We start from the raw sequence: 19,574 nt of genomic DNA on the forward strand, positions 1-19,574 counted from the left end.
CACTCCCTTAGCGACAGAGGAAGACCAGAAGCTACTAGGACCATCAGTGCTTGCTCCAAAGAAAATGTACTGAATTTGAAGGCAAAAGGGTTGCTGAGATATTGCCTCACTTCCTTTTTTTGGTAGCCCTCCCAAATTGAAAATGATGTCAAAATTTGTTTCTTAAGTCCAGGTCATGTTGCTAAATATATAGTATGTGACAAGTTTAATGTCAATATATAAAAGCCTTACTGAGATATTTTCCTGTCCTGTTTAGCGATTTAGCTTTTAAATTTGTTTGCAGAGTTTCGGACTGATCTCACAATCCACATGATTTCATGATGATTGGACAAAGTTTGTAGGAGAAGAAGAGGAAAAATGTATTTGAAAAAATTTTAAATAACAGAAAATCCAGTATGGTAGAAATTAACCTAATGTTGTCTGTTGGTTTGACCCAAAGAATCAGAGGAAAGTAGAATCGCATTTGTATGGCATTCTGTTGTAGAGTTATGATTGTAAATGTATGTGCAAATTTGCACTGTTGGTGGCGCTAGAGGGTTTGAGTGGCATACACCAAAATTGCTGTGAAAGCAGCTCAGACTGTCCTCTATCACTATGCCAAATTTCATCAAAAATTCCCTCAAGATATATAATAATAAGAATAAGAACAAGAAAAAGAAAACATATAATCACTAAAAGGTGCCTACACACCTTTGGTGCTTGGCCCCCTAAAAAAATTATGTTCCTTTTTAGGCAAAAATATCTGATATGTAACATGCTGCCTGTGTTTTCTTAAGGAAGTGGATTCAAACACAACAGTATTACAAAGTAAATTACAATTTATATTATAAACATGGCGTTTTCTAACTAAGTAAAATGAACATAAAATAAACAACACTGTTAGTTTCACTGTTAGTACTGTTGGTTTAGAGCATTTTCTACTGATCAGTGTTGTAGTACATAGCTGAAGTTTCCTTGCATGTGAATAATGCATCTAGAGAGAGGGTCAAAAAGCAGTGTGGTTTTTGAGTGGAAAGTGCTAAGGTACTTGACACACTTAAAACACAGTGCAGCTCACAAACATGGGGGAGGTGTGAGGCATGAGATGGGGGGATTGCCCATAATCACGTGCTATATGTCCTTTACTGTTTTTTTTTCTACTCAAGCCCCCTTGATTGCAAGGTGTGAAGTACATGAATAATATCAGCACTAGATTTAAAGTGCAGTAACACCTTCACCCCACATTGTGCAGTGTCATGACTGCACTTGATGCACTGTTTTGACACCATACCATTTACCATTTGCACATCACTTTGCACTTTTCTACCATCCTTAACCATTGTTTGTTTGTTTTTTTGCACTCCACACTTAATGCTACTTACTGTTTTGCACTTCTGGTTAGATACTAACTGCATTCCATTGGCTTTATACTTGCTCAATGACAATAAAGTTGAATCTAATCTAATCGAATCTAATCTAATTTAATAACAAGATTGTAGCGGTAAAAAAGTATGGGGAGTGAAAACCTCAGTATATTACCAGTAGGCCTATAACTAAATCACTTAGATGTACTTAGAATAGGTAGGAAACATAGAAGAGGTATAAGTGAATTGAGATATGTTTATTATTAAATGTTTAGTGATGTGATATAAAAGACTATATTTTATTGAACTAAGTCAAATCTAATCAGAAAAGGCCAAAGTCTTTATAATCCTCAGCAACCCTGGTCAGTGTCACAGTGGATCCAGAGACAATCCTAGGAACACCGGGAACGAAGTGGGGACATGCTCTGGATCAGACACACATTCACAGCTGGGGCAATTTAGTGTAGCCACCTACTAGTATATTTTTGGCAAGGAAAATGGAGAACCCACAGGAAACCTATGCGGGCATAATTTCACACGCACACACAAATACACAAATTTATGTACACATCTGTTTTCTTGTTATAAAGTAAGTAATTAAAACTGGGCACAGTACAAAAACACAGCACAGTAAAAAGTTTTATACAGTGCAGGGTTTAATGTGCACAGATTGTTTTGTCTCAGAGATGTTTGCAACACTTCAACTATCTTCAGCCATTTATAAAAATGAATGTGATCCAAAAATAATTTAAAAGTAATTTTTCTTTTTTCTAAAGCAAGCAAAGACACACCGTGTTACAGATACCGCTTCAGCAGATAGTAAACATAATTTGATAAACAACAAACATTAAAACAGTACAAAAGATGTGTTGCAATAAAAATATTCACATTAATCTGTTTTTAATATGTTATATGTAATACTATATGTTTATTTAAGCAAATCTTAGAATTTGTGACAACTTTTCTATAAACATTATAGGGATTGCCCATAATCTCACACTATATATTCTTTACTGATTTTTTTTATTGTTCAAGCCCTCTTGAGTGCAAGGTGTGAAGAATGTGAACAATATCAACACTAGATTGAAAGTGCTGTAACACACCTAACCCACACTGTAATGTCATGACTGCACATGATGTGATTAATAACAGGATTGTAGTATTACTCCCACCAACCATGTAGCAGCTAAAACTATGGGGAGAGAAAACCACATTGTATTACAATATTACTAAACCCTTTGCTTGAATAGCTGATTTTGTTCAAATTGTGCTGTTTCTTGGAAACTTAGGTATACTTAAAATAGGTAGGAAACATAGAACAATATAAGCGATTTGAGATACCAATCCATCCATTTTCCATACTGCTTATCCTACACAGAGTCACAGGGAGCCTGGAGCCTATCCAAGGAAACTTGGAGCACAAGACAGGGGACACCCTGGACAGGGTGCCAACTCATCACACACTACAGAAAATTTGGAAATGCCAATCAGCCTACAATGCATGTCTTTGGACTGGAGGAGGAAACCGTCGTATCTGGAGGAAACCCCCATAAGCATGGAGAGAACATGCAAGCTCTGTGCATGCAGGTCGGGAATCGACCCCCCAGCCCTGGAGGTGTGAGGCAAACATGCTAACCACTCAGCCACCATGCCCCCTGAATTGAGATATATTTATTATCTAATAAGATAAGGCCAAAATCTTTATCATCCGCAGTAACTACTTTATCCTGGTCAGAGTCACAGCGGACACAGAGTCCATCCTGGGAGCTTTGGGAGCGAAGCGGGGACATGTAGTGGATCAGACACCAGTCCATCAGAGGGTACCATGCACACACACATTGACAGCTAGGGGCAATTTAATCTCGCCAATCCACCTACTTGATATTATTCACGTAATAGTGGTTACTGGAATGTTTTTGGGGAGGAAACTGGGGAACCCAGAGGAAACCCAAGGGGAAACTGGGAGAACAATCACAGAAACTCCACAAAGTCAATAACCCAAGCTTGAATCAGGGGACCCTGGAGCTGTAAGGCAAAAGCTCTATCAGCTGTGCCACCGTGCTGCCTGACCAAAATCTTTATCACTCTAATGATACTTGTAGCACACCACAGTCTTTTATCTGTAGGCTTCACAGGTTTACCCTCCCAAGTCTGTCCACCTTTAATAAATGAAACCCAATTTACAGTTAATAAAAACCCATTTATAGTCCCATTAGTTTCTGAGAGCAAGCAGTAAATAAGTTCCACAAAGATTTAAATTCCTTATTTTATTGCCACTCAGTATCATTTTACACACTCACAAACAAACACACACACACACATCAGCATTGGGGAGTAGCTAACTAAAAGTAGCGACGCTACTAACTTTACTACATTTTTCAGTAGCATGACAGTAGCGCTGCTACTTTAAAAATAGTGTATCTTTTCCAGTAACTAGTTACTTTTTCAAGCGATGTAGTGTGACCAATCGCTACGTATTTTGTCCAGTTATAACGGTCTGAATTGCATATCTATGGTGCCCACTTGTTTCACATGAATTAAGAGCCTCAGTGTAGCTCACATGGATAGGAAGAGACCATCTGATGGACATGCAAAGCGATGAACCACAGTTTGTTTCATGATGTAGGCTATGTGGCAGGTAAATGATAATATCGTAATAAATTAACTGGTGCTTTGGTGTTAATAGACAACACAACAAATTGTTTACATTTACTTATAAGTAAAATAAAATAATTCAATAATTAGTGCATGCTGAGTGATTTATTTTATGTTCTGATTGTATTTCTTAAAATCTTGTTTAAGGGAGCAGAGAAAAGAAAAAGTTCCTATCTTAACTTAGTTATTATTTATTATTATTTCCATGATTCATTAATTAATTAGTAGTAAAAATAAATAAATAAAGAAGAAGAAACAACAACAACAACAACAATAATAATTTATCATTGCATTTATTGTTATTGGCCTATCGGAAGTATCAATTATTCAAGTTGGACACACTTATCCTTATTATCCATGATGGAGCGGGTGATGGCGTCTGAATCCGATAATGAGAAAACCAACTACCCAAATTTCATGTGCAATAAGGAATCAAATAATAAATCTTATACCTTTATAAGTAATCTTTGCAAACCAAAGGTTAAAATACTTCATCCAATACTTCGATTATAACACGATGTCCAAGATTTCAAGCACAAATTTAATGACGCATATAGAGGTGAACGCGACTGTCATGTTGAATTGATAAGTAGCCTAATGTGCACGTTATGAACTCATAATTGTTCTGAATTATTTAAAAATTGTGTTTAATTTCTTTATGCAGAATAATACATAGTTATTCATAAGCTGATTCACAATCATGACATAATAAAAATGTTGCCCATTTAAGTAGCTTCAGTGTAGTTAGCTACTGTTTTTTTGTAACTTGTAGTGTAGCTAAGTACTTTTTTTAAAGGGTAGCTTGACTGTAGCCTAACTACTTCAAACTATGAGTAGCTTGTAGCTTGAAAAGCTAGTTTCAAAGTAGCTTCCCCAACACTGACACACACACACACACACACACACACACACACACACACACACACACACAGACACACCAGTACAGATGATAAATTGGCACCCACACTCACATATTTGTGTACACACTTGTTCTGATGTAATTAAAAAGTGAGTAATTAAAACAGTACAAAAAGATGGTACAGTACAAAGTTTTATACAGTGTAGCGTTTAATGTAAAGTTTAGGGTTTCTATATAAATAATCAGAATAAACATCTTCCAGTGAACATGACAATAGTGCAGGCCAGTGTCACAGTTGAATGACTGTGATCCACCATCAATGGGATTGTTCATCTAATACTGAAATTAATGTAATATGCTGCTTTCCAGCACTGGCATGTACATATGCTTGTAGTTGATTCAACACTTCATTCATACAGGCTTTTATTAAAATAAATATACTATGTGATCCAAGAGTAATTTAAAAGTCTTTTTTTCTGTGTTCTAAAGCAAGCAAGGACACACAATGTTACCGCTTCAGCAGATAGTGAACATGATAATTTGATAAACAGCGGACATCAAAACAGTACCACAGATAAATTTGTGTTGCAATAATTATTATTAATTCAGGCTCAACGAATAACAAATGCTATTAGTATCAATAATTTGTTTAAAAGTGCATTATGTAAAATTATATTTTTTTCTACACTTTAATCTGACTGTACACACACTCAGTATCAGATGTGAAGACATTCTGTTGCTGATATCTACCAACTTGAAGGGTAGAATAAATCACCTGAGACTCATTTCCGTCCTTTTGAGATGGAAATTTTTTAAAAAAAATGTTAGTTTTAAATGTAAAAGAATAATGTGATAGTGTGATGATAGTCATTCATTTGGCTACATAAGGTGCAGTAAAATAAAATGATGCAGGGTTTGTCATGACAGTTACCTCTGAATGTCCATTTGCACTTCTAGAGTTTCTGTCTGCAGGATGAAAAATGTGAAAGATTTATTATATACGAACCTCCCAGAGAAATTTCTTAGTGATCTTTTTTATGTAAAATATTTTGCTTCTCACCAGCCGTCTGTCGTAAAACACGTAAAAGTATAAAAGGAGCTATTATGATGATGAAAAGAAGAGCTGTAGACATGCATATTAATGCAGCTACTGGGGGACGGCTGCTGTACAAGTGATCTGCAGTAATGGATGAAATGACATCTGAAAATGAAGTCAGTTTGAATAAGCAAAAAGTTTAGAATTTATGACCACCTTCATTTAAACCATTAATAACAATAATATAAAATTATTTGTTAAAAAATGTTTTAAAATGTATTTTTATACCCTTTTGTATTTTAAAATCTCAAAGTGCTTTACATACAAATAAAGTCAAAACAATGTATTTTACCAAAGAATAAAGACAATTACTACAATTCAAACTATATTTAACATGATTTAGCAAATCACGCATAAACTAGGAATAGTCTTTTCAGATTACTCCCATTAGGCATTAGATATTTTAATTATAAAGTATAATATTTTAAATCCCAAGACTACTTACGCAATTGAGCAGTAGTAGCGGCATCCTCAAGGCTGAATGTGTGTGTCTCCACATCACTACTCAGCAGCCTGCAGTTCAAAGAACTCTTTGGCTTATTCACTCTCCCAGTAATTGAGATATTCCATTTATCTGTTTCTACAACAGCCGAGCCTCCTCCATCTGCATCCATATTTACATCACAGTACAGGGTACAGTTCTGTGGAGAATCAGTCAGCTTTACACCTCTGACTGTGAAAAGTGTGAACGTAAAGAAATGATCATGCATCAGAACCATTCTATTAGTTTATTAAATCACACTGCAGTCAATGTGTCTTGTCTTGGGGGAGGGTGCTAAAATACTGTATATTGTATTCACTAGTAATGTTTTTATTGCTGTATATAAAATGTTTCTGGAGTTCATTATATGTTTTTTAAAAAGGTAAATTAATTCAAAATTTAATAATTTTAAATTAAAATATAATTCAAAATCATTAATACTGAAAAAGTCTCATAATATCGACTAATTAAGCTCGATAAATGAACACTTTGTTGATGCTTTTAATTTTTGGATAACTTTGAATATCCTAGTAAATGCCATTTATGTCATAATTATGTTACAATAGTTCAATTTTCATCGAAATAATATATACAAAAAAAAATTGTTATTGTAAAAGAGACCTTTTCCTATAAGGCTTTTTATCCTTATTGATTTAATTTCTTCAATATTGCATGGATGACATGTACCTGGGAATATTTGAAATATTTTATAAAATTAGCTTGATTGCTTAAATTAAACTTACCTGTAAGTACACACAAAGTCACAGAACACAGTCTCTGCTGTTGTCCAGTTGATGTCTCACCCCAGTAGCTGTACTTGCCTGCATTAGTTGGCTGAACATCCGGAATGAACAACACATTTTTATTATTCAATTCGTGGTTTAAAGAAATGGCAGTGTTTTCTCCAAGTGCTTCAAATCTCCAGTCCGCTTTCAGGGTTAAATTGTAGAGACAGCTATAACTGAATTGATCACCTTCCATAATAAACAGTGTCCTTAATGCTGTAGAAAATGTGTCTGCAAACAGAAAGAGTATGGCCAGTGCTTCTTATTTTTGAATATTTTTTTTAATATTTGAAATTGACTAAATTGTGTTAACTATAGAATATAAGGGATTGACTTCCACTTACCAAACAAGGGTAATAGGGTTATTGGTTTGCCATTAGTACATCTCATTATAGATGTACACAATTGACAAACATATGTCCCCTTGTCCAGCTCAGTGAAATGAGTGATTTCTAAAGAAAAGTTCCTGAAAATCTTTTTCCTGGTTGACAGAGGTTTGTTTTGGAAAGTGAATCCCGAATTTTCATGAAAAATTGTCTCAAACTTATTGTCACCTTTTTTGTGCAGCCACTTGCCAGTTCTGTGATCCCCATAACCATCACATGGTATCCGAACTTTGTTGCCCAGCGGCACATACTGGACAGGGACTACCAAACCATGAAATAAAACAGGAGCAGTTAGTGAAAAGTGCACTGGGATTAAGAAAATAGGGGGGAAAAATGTCTATGATTGAGAAAGAACAAGGTAAAAATCACACATCCATGAATTTGGCATAAGTATTTTTTACATTATGAGGCACTATTAGAATTTACTTTAAAACTTCATAAGATTATAAGATTACTCAAGTAGCACAATATAAAATGTATTTTAATGTAATGTAATTGTAATTTCAATGTAATTGAGAACATGACAACAAATAATATAATTAAAATGTGATTACAAAACTTGTTATTTTAACCAGTTAACAAGATTTGTAAATAGTTCATACTGGTATTAAAATTCTGCTAAATGCTTATATTGACTAAAAGACAAAGTTAAACAAAAACAAGAACAAGTCAAGAAACTCAGACAAAATGCTGAGTGATTTTACCAACAAAAAAATGGTAACATCTTTCCTGCCAGTGGTCCATGTATTTAAATATTTCATACATGAAATTTTTATTTAATTCTGTTTACATATGTATACATATGTTTATAGAGCTACTTATTACATAAAATCTATTATATATTTATATTATAGAAAATAAAAATATATAAAATTGTACAGTTGTACTGACTATCTAGCAATAATTTTTATAGCCATCTAAAAAGACTGATTTATTCATTATAAAATTATTACTTTTGCTATTTTGTATGCCCAATGATCCTCCATACTACAATCATCTTCTACACAATAAATACATTTACTAATTCAGTGTGTTAAATGAAATATAGCTTAATTATACACACTTACTTATTGGCTTTAATTAACTGTTAAACTAGATATAGGCATAAAAGATTTATAATTACAAGAAGTGATTTATTACCAAAAAAAATAGAAGTCATGCACATAGACATACATACATATATATATATATATATATATATATATATATATATATATATATATATATATATATATACAAAATCATACAAAAATTATGTCTTATGCAAAACCCTTTAGCCCTGTTCCATGTTCATTGCAATGCATTGTCAGTTTGTAATATCTTGAAAAAATAAAATGGTCATCGTTACAATGATGAAAGGTTACTTACCATGAGATGAAATAGCCAAACTCATAGTACATAAGCCCAAGATAACACAAAAAATTCTTCTCATGTTGAAAGAAGTGTGTTTAGCATGCAGACACAAAGCACAACTGAAAGAGAAAATAAATGGTGAGCAGGTCAAGGTCAATGTACAACCAATCCATTATTAGAATATATAAAATTATTTTAAATGAGGTATTTAGCAACAGACAATTTTAGTAGACATAATTAAGTACATCATACTATTTAAATTAGGAATGTTTGTTGGTCTCACTGTTTTCATGAGCTGTGACTATAGTTATGAGTGGGCTTTTCAAAAGTTAATGCTGTAAGACCACGCCTGAGCTGAGTTTCATACTGCAAAACCTCTTGCATGACTGATGTTTGTTTATACAGAGGTAAACCAGTCACCACAAAGTTAACTGAATGCAGTTTGTCAGGAAAAAAAACATTGATGCAAAGAGGAAAATACAATGTGATAAAGGAGCTACACATTTAATCCCAGAAATGGGAATTTGAACAAATAATAATGTTCATATGTGTATTTAATTATTGTTGTAAATATGAGTGTATAATGCACTTAACTGTAGGTAAAATATAGAACCTATTCCAGGAACACTGAGCACAAAACAGAATTCACCCCACAGATCATCATGTACACACACATACACACACTAATAATTCACACCTAGGGACAATTTAAAGTAGCCAATTCTAGCTGACCTGTATATTTTCCGACAGTGGGAGGAAAAGAGAGAACAGAACAAAGGGAGAACATGCAAAACTCCACACAGACAGCCAACTGTACTCAGGATAGAACCCAGACCTGAGAGCTCTGAATTCAGCAACTGCCACTCACATAATTTCATGTTTCCTGAAAATGGAAAGTGGAATAACACAAATAAATCATAGGAAAAAACGTTAAATCTAGAGGGTTCTATGTAAATAATTTTATTCTTGTTAGGGGTGTACTAAATGCACATAAACCTATGAAAGAAAGATATATTGAATATTCTATCATTTGTTAGACATCACCATTTGAATTGACATACAATCACAGTTTAATCATGTTATGGTAAACAGAAATTGTGATAGTTATTTGCTTCAGAGAATGAGGGAATAAATATTTTATTATTCCTTTTAATTTTATTGTTTACAAATTTTAACATTCATATTTGTACATGGTCATAAAAATGTATTAAAACGTGTGACTTTGATCTACTCATCGAAAATTTTAAATCTGTTTAAAAAATCAAGAATGTTTATCATTATTAGGCAGCTTTTGCTATTTATTTTTGTTTTAATAGGGACTTATACTATCATCAAAGAACCAAGCAGTTGCTATTTAGCTTTAAAATCAAAAGAACACACTATAAATATATTTCTCTGCAACAAATTCATAAACATGTTTCTTCAGGAACTAGACAATAACCTGAACAAATTTCTGGTGTAGTTTTGACAATCATTTAACAGTGAACAATTGCAAACATACATTTACTTCTAAAGAAGTATGAAATGTGTATGCTAGTTAAATTAACTTACTGAAATACACAATATGGTCAACAAACACATTTTCCACGTCTTCCAGACAGCATGAATTACACATTGTGAAACTGAATAGCTGAATGGCTTAGTTGAGTTGTGTCTTTCATCATCCTTACCATCATTATATTCATTCTAAGATCTATTACTTTCAACTTAGATCCATATACTATTTTATTTATTTATTTTGTCAAAGTAAAAGGCTTACAGTGGTATTCTCTTGTATCCTTAACATCCATGGTCTCTGAAATTTCATTTTTGGTCAAGAGCTCATGAGCAAATCCAACCATCATAATCATATTTGTATGTTATAAGAAATCATAGATCATCAGTTTCCTCTGGGGGTGAAATGGAAGGATGCATAAATAGGTTCCTCAACCCACAGCTTGAAATATTTTCCTCAACCCACTCTGCACAATCAGCTTTGCTCTATCAGGTTTTATATGTGAGTCACATCTTGTCTGACAGTGGCAAAGCCTGTTAGTAATTCTCTCACTATAGCTTTGTACATTAGTAATCCATGCACTTGAAATTATCACTCTGGCTGAAGAACAACTAAAAACTAAAATAGATGTTTTCCTAAAATAATTAATTTTTGAGTGTTTAAATTTTGCTAATTTCTTCTTTATAGTCACTGAATAGGTCAAAGGAACGAAAGAAACTTATCACCAAACGTAGGCGTTCACTAGCTAACTAAAGTCAGTAGTGTAGATCTTATCTGTTGGTTGTTACTCAGTTAGAAAGTAGATTATTTTAAATCAATGTGGTGTTGGCATTTGGGATGATTGATGATGTCAGCGTCAACACTCCTTGATTATTTCCATGAAATTAATTGAATAACATTGAATAACATTTAATCATAATAAATACTAGTGTTGGGTCTGAGTCCACCTTTTACTAGTAGTCCACCAGTTTGTATGGTATAACAATTTACGACTTCCACATTAGTGTCCAACACTTGAGAAGGGGACACCCCTCTCGCTTAATGAGGAGATAAAGTTATTTTTACATTTATGATGGCGAAGATGCCAACGTGCATGTAACACCAGTCCCATTCACAAAGCACCAGATTTTCTCAGGATAAAATTACGTTGTGAGAAAACAGCTTTTGGTCAAGATCACTAGAAAATTAAGTCGAGATCATGAGAAAACAACTTTTTTTAATGTCGAGATCACGAGAAAATTAAGTTGTGATCACGAGAAAACAACAGAAAAAAAAAATTAATAATGCATGGCCTCTTAGGGCTTCCATACAAATGACACCTGTTAAACTCACCTCAACATGTCTTTTACAATCATTTAACCCACCATGGGGAATCAAAAAGTTGAAAATTTGCAAAACAGTTGTTATTTTTGACCCCTATGAAGCAGAGGTACACTTTAGTGTAGTCTGGGGTGAAATGCGTTTTGTATTTTCTTTTTTTTTTGGACACTCTGCCATGACGCTGCATGACACTACAGCGTTACTGAACTACAGTGGTACACTGAACTGATGGATGAACTGAAGAGAGAGAGAGAGGTCAACTTTAAAGCTCGCCCAAAGAGAAAACTGATATGTCTAGCTAGCAGAAAGAGAGACCAATCAGGATACACTTTCTGTCACTCTCTTGCCCTTGTCACTCAGGCTGCATCCAAAACCAATGGTTTTCTTCAAAAAAAAAAAAATAGGTGTCCTTTTAAATAAATAAATGGATGATACACAAATGTTTTAATTTATCACCATGTTTATTTGTTACTTTTTGTTTCTTTATTTTTCACTTTGATAGTAAATATACAATACAAAAGATACAATTAAATTTTATTCAAATGCAGCTGAACTTTCTGAACTAACTCTGAACAAATTTAGTACTACTGTAACGCATGTTGTAGTCAGAACTTTCATTTCTTACATGTCTCACAGATAATGTAAGAATGATCTTTGCAAACAGCAACAGAACATCTCACACAAAAGGCTTGCACCTTTCTGTCCATAACTATTGGGCAGAGTTTGCACCTGTTCCTTTTCACTGGGCCTTCAGCTGTCATTTCCTGTGGTCTTTCTCTATTCAGCCCACACTTTTCATTGCCTCGACATGGCTATGAAGGTGGGAATTTTGTTGAAGCCGATACTGGATTTCTGGAGTGACAATCTTTTGCCATGTCTTTCCAGGGTCTGAGGGTGCTGGGCTTTAAAGAGTGTGTAAGCATTAAGGGCTGCCACATAAAGGAGATTGTAAAATTAAGCCATTGGCCATCTCTTTGTCTTCCTCTTTGAAGTGTAGTCAGTCATCTGCTCCATCAGCTATTTATATATATAGATTTTTTTTCCAGTCATTCTGACATTCTCATATGCTATCATTCAGTTATGCTAAAACATGTTCCGATAATTCGGTACAAGCAATACTTACTAAAATAACTTGATAAAATTGTCAAGATGCCATCTTTCATAGTTTACTAACTAGTTTATCCATAATATATGAATATCTGAATTTCAAAACTACCTGTCTGTGTTAATATACAGAATTTGTAGTCAAAATTTACCTTACAGGAGCAGTGCAGTGTAGGCCTTTGCTTGTTGTGATTTAAAAATTCTGTTATGACTTTTGCTATGATAACTGATGTCATGTGACAACTGATGTCTGAGGCAAATTCACAACAGATTTTTGAGTAATCCATGAACTTTTAAGGAAGAAAATGCAGTATAAATAATATTATTGAAAAAAAAGTAAATAAATAAATGTTAAGTCAAAATTCCATAGGAAATGTGTATGGGTCATTTTGATCCAGTTTATGAAGAATTGAGGTAACTTAAATTTTTCCTGACCTATGACCAAGAAATATATACTTACATAAGGCTTACATGGAATATTAAAAAAATATAAAGTTTTTATTGATCAAATTTTTTAAAAACCACACCCTTTGGTGAATTTGACCTGCTTTATGCATTTTAGGGTTAAACTCACTTTGTGCACAGGGGCATTGTCATGCTGGATCATGTTTGGGCCTCTCAGTTCCAGTGAAGGGAAATCTTAATGCTACAGCATGCAAAGACATTCTAACAACTGTGTTCTTCTACCCTTGCGGCAACAGTTTGAGGAAGGCCCATATATGGGTGTGAAGGTCAGGTGTCCACATAATTTTGGCCATATAGTGTATCTGAAATTATGAAAGCATGACTGTAATTAGTGACTAAAACAGGTGATGGTACTTTTAAAACAACAATGTCTGAAGCATTCAGCTTGTTTCATCTTGGCACGGGGAAAAATGAAAAACACAACATCATCCGCTGCCAAAGCAGTTAATAATAGTTAATAACAGAAATGTGGAACAGGCCAAGATTCCATGAACTCTGATTAAACCAGTATGTGGCCAAATGGAAACACCACTGAATGTGCATGCTATCTATCTATTGCTATCTATCTAATCATGTTCTGTCTTCCTCCACACTAAAATGTCCAGCATTAAACTAACATTGAGAAGAGATGCACAAACAATGATGGAATCATTTCAGTCTAGGCACTGATTTAACACTGTGGTTGTTTCTGCATCTATAAAGGTGGCATACTCATTCAAAAACACTAAGCTTGGATAAGGTTATATACACTCTCCATGACAATGCTACTTGATCCACTATACTGAACTGACTATGGCACCATGCCAGACTTCTAATATTTCAATATAATAATTTGCTATTTTCACTATATGTTCTTTATTACTCTTTTGTTTTTATTTTATTAATCTTGCTGCAAAATAATGTTACTATGCTCTTGGTTCATTAAGGCTTGTATCATGAATTGTTCTTTATACCTAAAGGTGTTCTTTTTGGAACCCCCTCTGACAGGAAAAGTCCCTATTGTATAGTTATTATTGTTCTACACAGACACTTTTAGAGTTCCCCTATAATGACAAGCCACATAGCCCTTGAAGGTTCTAGTTTTAATTTTTTTTTCCCTCATAGTACAGTCATACAGTTTCATTTCTTCAGTTTAGTTCAGGTCTCTCTCTCTCTCTCTCTCTCTCTCTCTCTCTTTCTCTCTCTCAATTTCAATTTCAATGTACTTCATTGGCATGATTGTTTACATACAATATTGCCAAAGCATCAATATAGAATTAATAGTAGTTGTAGTAATAATAATAATATAATTAAAAATATATAATTTTATAATATAAAAATATAAAGGTTACAATAATTATGTACATTAACGCCATAAAATAAAATATATAATAATAAAATCTCTCTCTCTCTCTCTCTCTCTGTCTGTGTGTGTGTGTGTGTGTGTGTGTGTGTGTGTGTGTGTGTGTGTGTGTGTGTGTTTTCTGCGCTCACTCACTCATGTTAACAGTGGGGTGTTCGTAGACTACGGCGGTAACTAAATATGGAGCTCTGTAGCTATTTCGCGAAACTAACACCGTTTAACTTGAAAACATTTCACTTCTATCATGTGTTCGCAGTCTTGTGTATAATCTACATTTCAGCGGTGCTGATTAAATGGTCGATAAAGAGAAATAGGTGGATGCGTGCCTTAGAGCAGTTTCCTGGACCTCCTGGCCACTGGCTTCTCGGACATGTTACAGAGGAAGGAGTGAATACAAAACGCTTCAAATCAGACTAAAATGTCTCGCTTCGGCGACTGAAAAAGATTTAATGACAATTTGGCATACAGAGTGCAAGTTAAACCAGTGATTTTCCAAGTGGGGGCCGCCAGGGGGCGCCCAGGTGGCCTCAACAATTTCGTGTGAAAAATAAATAAATACATTACTTTCTCTTTCTCACTTTCAGACAACCACACACACACAATCAATTCCTAATCTAATGTAAAGATGCAAGATGTAATTATTAATAAATAAATAAAAAGCGGGATATATTCAGAAGTCTGTATTTTTAATGTGTTTTAAAGACATCTTGCAAAAGGGGGGCCATGTTAATACCATTTGGGGGGGGCCTTGCCCTGGAAAAGTTTGGGAACCACTGAGTTAAACCACTATTAATAATGTGTCAGAATTCAAACATGCACATGAAAATATAGCCGTGGACTACAGTAGCCTTATATCAATCTTAATTATATGTAGACTTATATCAAATATATAACAGTATATTACAGATTCTTTCATGTCATCTGAATGGTTGGCAAACGGAAAAGCCACACAGTGGGCTATAAAATAGTATTACAGAACATAATCCCTTACTTCTCTTGCCCAGAGTCTCAGGACAACAAATACAAACTTTTGTCAGTTAAGTTTATTAAGTTACTTCTAAAATGATAAGGTTGTTACAAAACAAGCAAAAAATCATTGGTGATGAATTGAATGTTATTCTTAAACATGCCTTACTACATCCATATTATTAAACTAGAAAATTGTGAATTGGACTGCATGTGTTCTTAGAAAAAAAATCTGGTACAGATTGTTCTCTCTTTGTCTAGGGAAAACTTTAAAGGTTCTGTGTACTCTACAACACTTTCAGTTTCAGAGAAGTTTCCATGTAGAACTTTTTAATTCACAAAGCTAGAACCATGACTCATCCAACGTCGCTCTGGATAAGGGCATGTGCCAAATGCAATAAATGTAAATGTAAATTACATAATTTCTCCATCTGGGGATTAATAAAGTATTACCTTATCTTATCTTAAATATAAGTCAACTACTAATTATCATACCAATCTCCTTTCAGCAGATCCAACCCAGGGTAGTATATACTAGTATATGTTATATTGTAAATATTCCTTTTATGATTTGTTTCAATTTTCATATTTGTGGTTTTGAATTTGTGGTTAATGATTGTAGGTTGTTTTATTCATGTACCTTATTATAAATAGTTTAATATATTTTATATGTAAAACACTTTTAGATTCCTAAATCAAAATACAAAATATAACAATAATAATAATAATAATAGCTAGTAGTAGTAGTAGTAGTAGTAGTAGAAGTATTGTTATTATTATTATTATTATTATTGTTATTATTATTATTATTTGGGAGAGAGAGTGTTTTACTTGGGGGGGAGCGGGGGTTCACATGTGTAGGGCGAGCAGCAGCAGGGTTTGTCAGATGAAGCTATCCGAGCTGGACCTCAGTAAAATACCATACACCACAATGTGCATTAAGGAATCCCTGTGTATGTACCCTTCTGTTCCAGAAATTGGACGAATGTTGAGCAAGCCTATTACTTTTTTCGATGGAAGAACAGTTTCTACATGTAAGTTTTCTCTCTTCATGACAATATAGCCTCCTAGAGCTAAAGTAATTCTAAACTGTAGCCTTGTAGACATTTGAGTTTGCAAGTGGCTATGATCTAGCATCATATACTAATATTACTTTAGGATTGTCATTGCTCCACATTCAGAACTTGAGAAAGCAAGCATATTGATAATGCATGCTGTGGATTTCCTATAAAAGATGAAAATGTATTTAAAGTGAACATATAATCACAGCCTGTAGAATCTGCCTCTCCACAAGCAGAGTGTCAGAATATGCTCTAGACTTTATGTTCAGTTTTTACAGGTAACCTTTTTTCCGTCCATAAACCTAGATAAAATATTTCAGTCTTCACAATCAAGGGTGTGAAATTTCTGTGGTTTACAAGTGTTTGATCCACTGAGATTTCTGCCAGAGAACACTGCTAAGAGATCACCCCATGCTTTTGTGCCTTTCTTAGCTGGACCAAGGTTTGTATCTATAGGAGTTTACATTGTTGTCTTGTTGCATTAGACATTGACATTTCATTTTTAAATCTAAAATGTATTTTTTACCAAATTATCATAATTTAGTATGTGTAAAGTTTCTGAGAAGAACTTCTAATGATAAAGTCTACTTAAATTCAAAATATCTTTTGCAAAGTTTAAGGTTTATCCTAGGCATACATCTTTAACATGAATTATGACACATGACGTTAAACTACACCCAATTTATATTGTAGTATGAGCCAACAGAAGTGCACAAGAAGTAGGCAAAGTACAATTATACCCAAGATAAATTAGCTTATGTGTTCCATGTTTACAAAACAACAATAATTATAATCATCACCTTCATCAAGGTGTGAATAGTCATGTTTCAAACCACAAATATTTAGGTGCATCTCAAAAATTTAGAATATCCTGGAAAAAGTACAGTTTTTTCCATAATTTAATTCAAAAAGTGGAACTTTCATATATTCTAGATACATTACACATAAAGTGAAATATTACAAGCCTTTTTGTTTTAATTTTGATGATTTCGCTTGCAGCTCATGGAAATCAAAAATCCAGTATCTCAGAATATTAGAATAAAGAATTTATAATACAGAAATGTCGACCTGAAAAGAGCTCTAATCAGCTAATTTACTCAAAACACCTGCAAAGGTTTACTGAGCCTTTAATCTCTCAGTCTGGTTCAGTACACAAGCTGAAACATTAGCCGTGAGTCCAGACGTCAAGGGTGGCAAATAAATGTTTTCTGGCTCAGCAACAATGTGGCTGAAACTGTTAGGCAATGGAGGAACACTCCAGCCTATTAATGTCATTAGCTCTGATTGTATGAGGGATATTAAAGGATACACACACTCATATCTCATGAGACGAAGCAGCTAAATGGATGTCCAGTAGGTGGTACAACAGTATTGGAGGGATAGACATGTGGAGTGTAAATTAGCAAGCTAAGCTAGAAATTAGCAATTCATTATACCAAGTCACAGCCAACATTCTGACAGTAAATGCCATTGGTCCACTCACAGCAGTGAAAAAAGGAGTCAGAACAAAATAGAAGAGAAAAATTGGAGTGTTTCAGTCAGCTTCTGCGGACTGAAAAAATATAGCTGTGGCTGTGGTCACAGCTGCACAGGAAAGCTTAGAATCTACACACTTTATTCGGAACACCTGTACATCTACTCATTCATGCAATTATCTAAACAGTGATCAATCTACAATTACATTTACATTTATTCATTTAGCAGATGCTTTTATCCAAAGCGACTTACAAATGAGGAAATATAAGCAAATCTAGTGTTCAGTGAGGGTATATCTGGTCTGGCATATACAAAGACAAGTAGAGAAAAAGGGATGAAGTAACTTGAAGTATCTATAGAAATAGTTCATCAGTCAACTTTGTTGATGGTCTCAGTATGGTGCACACAAGAGCACATCCATAGAAATATTTCCCAACAAGGAAGTGTGTTGGTACATGTCATGTCTGTCTCAGTACTGACACCTTTGCAACCCTTTACAGTTTGAGATGCCTCTGAAGTTCTCCTAAACACTTGCCCATTTAAGAGTACTTTTAAGTGCCTTATACACACCTGTCCAGATCAGTAAACTGTTTATTTCCTTTGATAATATTCTGTTTATAATATTATCTTTATTCAATGTAGAAACTGTATTGGCCAGAACTTTGCTTTGAATGAGATGAAAGTAGTCGTGGCTCTGACACTGAGGAAGTATGTCCTCATCAAAGATCCAGTTCATACTCCAAAGATGATCCCTCAAGATCAGATTAGTGGAAAATGAACCTTGAGAAGATATAAATAGTATATAATAACAATACTGGTATTTTAAGTAATATTTGTTAAATTGATTCATTAATGTAATTCCATAATTAAAGTGCATATAAAACTCATAATACAAATAGTAAGCAGTATTAACAAGCTTTTAATAATACCTTTTTAGTAAAATAGACTATTTAATGAGAAAGATGTATATAAAATAATAGTTCATAATTTCTGACACTTCATTTTGAAAGCACTTGTCTGAATTATCTGAAGCACTGACTTGTAAGTGTGGGGTATTGCAATTTTCAATACATGGATGTAAAATATGCAACATATTTTGATTTATACTGCACATAAGACACAACAGATAAAAACAAGATACAATATACTAGAAAATATTACATATTTAAAACAAAGGACAGCTGCAAGGTTCTTGTAGAAATGTTTCGACATGTTCTACAGGAGGGAAGGTTTTTATAAACCTCTTAACAACCATAATGCATTGTCTTGTATGGTCTTACTGCCATCTAGCGACTGCATTGAATAAACAATTCTATCTCACACGATCCAGTGGTTCTTTTTCTTTCCAGAGCCTTGCCTCAACTCCATATTTTAATGCCATTCATAG

The sequence above is a fragment of the Ictalurus furcatus genome, chromosome 1, assembly GCF_023375685.1.
Source record: "Ictalurus furcatus strain D&B chromosome 1, Billie_1.0, whole genome shotgun sequence".
Taxonomy (NCBI): domain Eukaryota; kingdom Metazoa; phylum Chordata; class Actinopteri; order Siluriformes; family Ictaluridae; genus Ictalurus; species Ictalurus furcatus.